This window comes from Mirounga leonina, unplaced genomic scaffold (genome assembly GCF_011800145.1).
Source record: "Mirounga leonina isolate KUSES-001 unplaced genomic scaffold, KU_Mleo_1.0 Mir_114, whole genome shotgun sequence".
NCBI lineage: Eukaryota > Metazoa > Chordata > Mammalia > Carnivora > Phocidae > Mirounga > Mirounga leonina.
The window spans coordinates 3,499-9,691 of NW_023270265.1; positions in this window are offsets into that span (position 1 = coordinate 3,499).

A 6,193-nucleotide genomic window follows, 5' to 3' on the forward strand; every position below is an offset into this window, starting at 1 on the left:
CACTCTCCACACTCCCCACTGAGCACATCAGCCTCTCCGTGAATGGAAGAGATTTTCCATGCAGTGGGAGGTCAAGTCTGGCGAGAATCAGCCCGCGTCCAGGGGCCAGAGAGACTGTGATTGCTGATGATGAATGTGCCCAGTGTGGGGTGTTTCTCTCTCCCTCACCTCCCGCCTGCTCCCCTCTTCCCTCCCAGCCCTGCCCGTGGGCGTGGGCGCCACCTCAACGCCAGCCAGCCCTGGAGACGCACAGCCCTGCTCAGCTACAGATGCCCACCTCCTGCTGCTGAGCCTCGGGGTCTCCGGGCTGGCCTTGTCACCCACCTGGGGACACAAACCACTGGGTGGGGGTTTCAAGGCCCTCCATACCAAACCCCTGCAGCCTCGTGCTGAGGTCTCTGCCTTGGGCAAGACCAGAGGTGGCCCCGGCTGAGATGGGTGGTAATGAGTTTCCATCCCAGGCAGGGGGAATACGGGGACCAAATGTTTGCCCCCAGCCCTGCCCTGGCTGTGCTGTCTACCCTCTTCAGCCCCGAAGCGGTAACTGCACCCTGGTCCAGCTTGGCTATTGATTTGCTGTGTGATGTTGATTAGTCACTTTCCCTCTCTGAGCTGGTGGAATGTAGGGCTCCAGGCCCCTCTGATTGTGCCTTTCTATGCTTCTGCCTGTTCTCCTCTTTCTTACAAATGGCCCCAAGAGGTAAAACAACCTTCCTGAGGTCTCGGTGGCAGAGTGGGGATTCGAACCCATCCCTCTCAGGGTCCCCATAAGGGAAGCAGAAGCCCTCTGGCTTCCCTGGGTATCTGGTGATAGTCTCCCTTTCAAAAATGTCTGAACACTGTCGTTCTGGCTTCTCCCTCCCCTCGGGGGTAGCTCTGGAAAATACACTTTCTTCACTTTGGCTCTGAAGCTACTTCCTTCACCTCCAAGGGCCTGGCTCCTGCTTATTCTAGTGGCTTAGATGCTGGCACCTCTTAAGCAAGCCCATGGCCTTGACTTCCTCCCTGCCAAGTGGGAGCCTGTGTCCCCACACTGGGCCCTGCCCAGGCCCAGCCCCTGGGAGGGAGCACCCTGGCGGGTGGGGATTGGGCTGGGTTCCCGGCTCTGTCCGGCAGGCTCCACTCCCCTACTAGGGGCCGGTTACTTAGTCCTGAACACCGTGGGGGACACCAAGGAAGGTGCGGTGTGCTCCCTGTTCTCCAGAGCAGCCACCAAAACTGCTAAGGAACCTTGGAGCTGCTGGAAGCAGGGACGTGCCTGCCAGACCCCACCCTGGTCATCCCTCCTCCCCACATTTTAAGTGGGTTGGGAGCAAAATGGAACTTGTCCGTGAGGAAGCCAGGTTGGTGGTGAGGGGGTGCAAAACTGTGTCTCGTGAATATTTGAAAGCAGGGTGAGAAGGCCAGGGAAGGCAGCTCCGCACTCCAGAGGAACCACTCTTCTGTGGAACCTCAGAAGTTAAAATTGTAGCAATGGTTGGAACCTCAGCGAATTTCAGTTGAAAGTAAGAAGGACTTTTCTGTTAGGTCTGTTCAAAGGAGAAAAGCAGCGGTGAGTCCCTGGAGGGATGTGAGTCAAGATTGGATGGAGTGGATGGGGGGGTGTTGTACAAGACGGCCCTTACAGTAACCTGTCTCCCTGCGAATCCACATCCACGTGACACCACCCGACAAGGGCCCTCAGGCAGCTGTAGGTAAATTGGAAGTGAGGGTTTGAATGGCGCCCACCAGAGGTCCAACCTGGAGGTGCTGGTGGTCCTGGTGAGCTGAGGCCTGGGGTAGGAGGGCCTGGGCTTGGTTGGCAGAGCCTAGCAGCAAAGAGTGCCGTAGGACCACGGTCTGTGCGGGGCCTTTGAGCGAGGATTAACAGTGGCAAAAAAGGTGACCACGCTTGAAGGAAATTCGCTTCAGGAATTAAAAATGGACCCAGTGGGACACCATCCTACACGGACAGATTCCACGGTAAGGCACCTTCCAATCTCAACGTGATCGAACCAGAGTAAGGCTTGAGAGATTGGTTCCAGCAGCTTCCCGGTGTTCGAGATGGGGGCTGTGAGGTCAGAGGAAGGCCAGCGGCGACACCAGCCCCCAGCTGGGGTGCAGACCCAGACTTCCTGGCGTTTTCCCGCGTCTGACCGTCTGCGGTTACATCTGTTCGAGGATGCGCCCTCCTACCTTCATCCTGGGATAGCCAGGCCGTTCGTGTATGTGGCTTTAAAGGCAGGTTGCCTTTTAAATGAGTTCTGCTGTTAGAAAAATGCACTTGACGTGGGATATTTTCCCGCCAGCCGGAACTCCAGATCCGGATCCAGCCTGGCAGAAGCAGGCTGTCCTCCGCTGGGGGCTCTTCTCGGGTGTTTGAGTCTCCTCTGTGAAGAGCTGTAGCGAAGCCAGGGTGACAGGTGACGGGGAGAGATGGCCCTTCCTCCCACTGACCAGGGGACCTTGCCATGGGGCAAGTCCCTGGGTGCCCCATGTCTTCATCTGGAAAATGGGCAGATAATCGTCACCTTGGGGGTTGTGGGAAGTAAATTGGGCAAAATATTTAAAGTACGTGCCACATAGTGGAAGCAAATGCCAATTCCAATTCAGAAGTCAGATTCAGGTACCCGAATGCCTGGATTTGCCCCTTCGCTCTCTGCTGCTTCCTGGCTGTGCAGCCCTGTGCCAGGTACTTCGTCTCTCGTGGCCTCCGTTTCCTCGTCTGTAGAAGGGGCATAATAATAGTTTCCCAAACGGTGTGCCAAAGCACCCCAGGGTGCTGCACACATTCCCAGGGGTGCTCTGGGAAATTGTTCATCTTGGAGGAAAGACAGCTGTGCTGAACAGCTTGCTGGACACCTCCACAACTGTTTGCTCAAGATAGCTTTCAATTTCAACATTGTATCACACTTCTGTCCTTTACACAGCATCCTGTCTTTGCAGAGGTGGAAGTACTCTTGAGATAGACAATGAGGGTGGAGGGGCCAGTCTGATTCCAAGACTTGAGAAGCTGTGCCCAAGCCATGTGCACACCCCCCGTGACTAGCCAGTGTGGCTCTTTAGGAATGGAATACGAATCTTATTTTTACCTCTGATTTATGGGTATTGTTTTTTCAACGATATGGCTACCAAGTTGTTAGGAAGGACACACGCACACACACACACACACACAAGCTGTTTGGATCTAACTATCTAATAAACAGGAATTTCTTTTCGCCTTGGGATAAAAATTACCAAGACACTAAAGACCAAAGAAGTTTCAGAAGCTCTGTGTGGGTTGATGCGAGACTCCGTAAGTTCAGCGGAAAGCTGCAGGCAGAGGAAGCCCCCCGGGGACCCTGAAACTCCATCACTCTTCTCCCTCTAGGCTGGCTCTCACCTGGAATGCCTGTGGAGCCTCCCTCAACTGCGAAGGCCCAAGCCAGGGGCCAAGCCAAGGAGAAGTGTCCACTAATGAGGGCGGGAGCCCAGCTTAGCAATTTTATTGAATTTGCATTCACTGAGCACCTACTACATGCCTGGCAACATACAGTCTGCCGGTGGTCCTCCTGTTCTCAGGTCAGACCTGGTCCTTCTTGTCTCTTGGCAACATCTGAATCCAGGACACCTGGGGGGTGGGGACGTTGCAAGTAGCTACATCGAGAACCCCCCTGCTTGGCCGGGCCGGAGAGGCACCGATGAGGATCCCCAGCCGCATCCCTGCCAAGGCTAGAGAGGAAGCTTTGTGCCAGGGTGGAGAGGAGAGGTGGGGCCAGGGGAAGCCAGGCTCGGGCCCTGCTGCACAAATGGATGTCTCGTGTTTACTTTCCTCCGCCGCGTCTGCGCCTGCTTTTTAAATGAGCCGCATTAGGGTTATAAAACCAAGTCATAAATACAGGCTGCAGTGCCGCAGAGAGCGAAGACAGCCATCACCTGGGGGCTGGGGGCCGCACGGTTAGAAAGGAGAGCTAGCAGGTGCCTGGACCCACGGGCTCCCATGCACCTTCTCTCCCACCCTCCAGAGGGAGGCCTGGTCCCCCCATTTCACGGATGAGGTGCCTGAGGTCAGGAAGGGTGACTTCAGACCCAGAGGTGGCTGTGTCTGAAGTCCGCGCCCTGCCTCACACCCCCCGTACCTGAGACCGAAGCAGGGTGCTCGCAGCAGTTGGTGGGGGGGCTTGGAACCTTGCAGGTGCTCTGCTGCCCACAGGCCCTCCTGGCTCCACCCGCTCTCAGGCCCCTGGGAGACACTGTCCAGCTCACTGGGCACTGTTTCATCTTGCCATCAATTGCCCAAGCCCCCAGAGCCTAGGGGCTGCCAGTCTTCTACCTACAAAGAAGGGGTCTCCCTGCCTGGCAGAGGGAAGTGGGCGTGGAGAAGCCCCAGGATCCTCAGGGCTCTTCCCAGTTTAGCTGCCCGCTAGCCAGGGAGCCTCGGTCAGTCATTACCCCACGCAGATGGTCTTCATCTTCAAAACAAGGACCGTTCCAACCTTGCTGACCCTTTAATGAGAGAGCTCTTAGAGTTGTGGGGTCCTGGCTGGTGTCAGGATGTATCAGGATTCTCGGACGCGGGGACACTCACCATGTTACTGAGCTACTCCGGTGGCCAGCCGCGTGGGCAGCATCCCAGACGCCGGGTTCTGTTTATCAGGTTCAAACCTTGGCTCTGCCTCTTGCTAGCTCTGTGCCCTAGAGCAAGTTGCTTCATGTCTCGGAGCCTCAGTTGCCCCACCTATAAACCAAAGACTAACATAAGTACCTTAGAGAGTTGTTGCAAGAGTTAGGTAGGCTGACTGCATACAGTACTAGCAACACAGTACCTAATGCGAGGCGAACGTTAGTTGCCATTTTCATGCACCTACTATGTGCTAGACCCTCCTGGTGCTCATGCTTATCTAGCTCGTGTGGTCCTCAAAGCAGCCCAGGGGAGGGTGTTTACCTCCCTGCCATCTTCAGAGACGAAGTAACGCGCTGGGAGTTAAAGGGCTATCCTAGGGTCACACAGAACATGCTAGGTGGAGCTGGATTCACACCTTCTTGCGGGCTTCCCCTTCGCTCCCGCAGATCACACACACACACACACACTCCACCCGGGACCGAGTGCCTGGAGCCAGTGACAACCTATCAGAGTGCCTGAATCCCCCCCCACCCCAAGTCTTAGCAGGCGCTCCTGGTCCACAAAGAGATGGCATGTTTTGTTCATTCTGCTCTTGGAGAACAGAGTGTCCCCTTGGCCCCTTTGCACCGAGGGGCCAATGCATGGCCCATCGTGGCCTCCTGGGTTGGGGGATAAGTGCCTCCTGGGCCGCCCCCCCACTTGAGGGACTGGGTTGTGCAACAGTAGCAGGCCGTGGCTGGCTATGAGGGGCTGGGCGGATGCACACTCCTGCAGTTTAATTCATTGTTCCCTCTGGAGCTTGGCCCCCCACTGCTTGTCCCAGCCGCCTGATTGTTTGGCGCTTGGTGTTGGAAAGTCAATTTTCCTAAGTGGATGGTGAACCAATGGGCTGGCCTGGCCTGGTTTCCCTCCCTCCCAGCGCTGCTGCTGGCCAGCCTCTCTCCCTTCCTGTTTGCCTCACCTCATGAGGCACTGTTGTTTCCAGGGAGGCGGGTGGGCCAGTGTTCCCATTTGGCCCCTTGTTGGGGAGGACGTTGTTGCAGGCACGGCCTATCTGCGTTCCCAGGCTCTGCAGTTTTCTTGTCTGTGGTTAGGGTGGAGGGTGTGGGTTTGGCTGAGGTGGGAAAGGCTAAGGAGTGGGGCAGAGACACGGCCCAGAGGAGGGGAGGCTCTGTGTAAAGGCTGCTGGGGAGGTGGTCTCCCCGTCCATGCTGCTGCCTGCCTTGGGCATTCTGGAGGAGGAGGCCCGGTGGGGGTGCCAAGCTCCAAGGAACCCAGGCCCGGTGCAGCCACCCGCCCCACCTCACCCCACCTCATGCCTCTGTGGGTCCTGGTTTGTCTCTCCACTTGCACCAGCCTGGCTGGCCGGGGCTGCAAAGGGCAGCTGTGACTTCAGGGCAGAGCTAGCCTGCTTTGTGCTCCGGCCTCAGCCCCATTCCAGCCCTTCACGTCCTGGAGCATCACCGTGGGAAACTGGAGGGAGGCTCAGTAGGTCCAGGGCAGGGGACGCTGGGGAGGGCTAGAGGGGTATCCTCGTCCAGATGGATCACTTCAGCTCTCCAGGCCACCCCGACATCTCGATCTGTAAAGAAGTAGAATCGCCCAGTATCA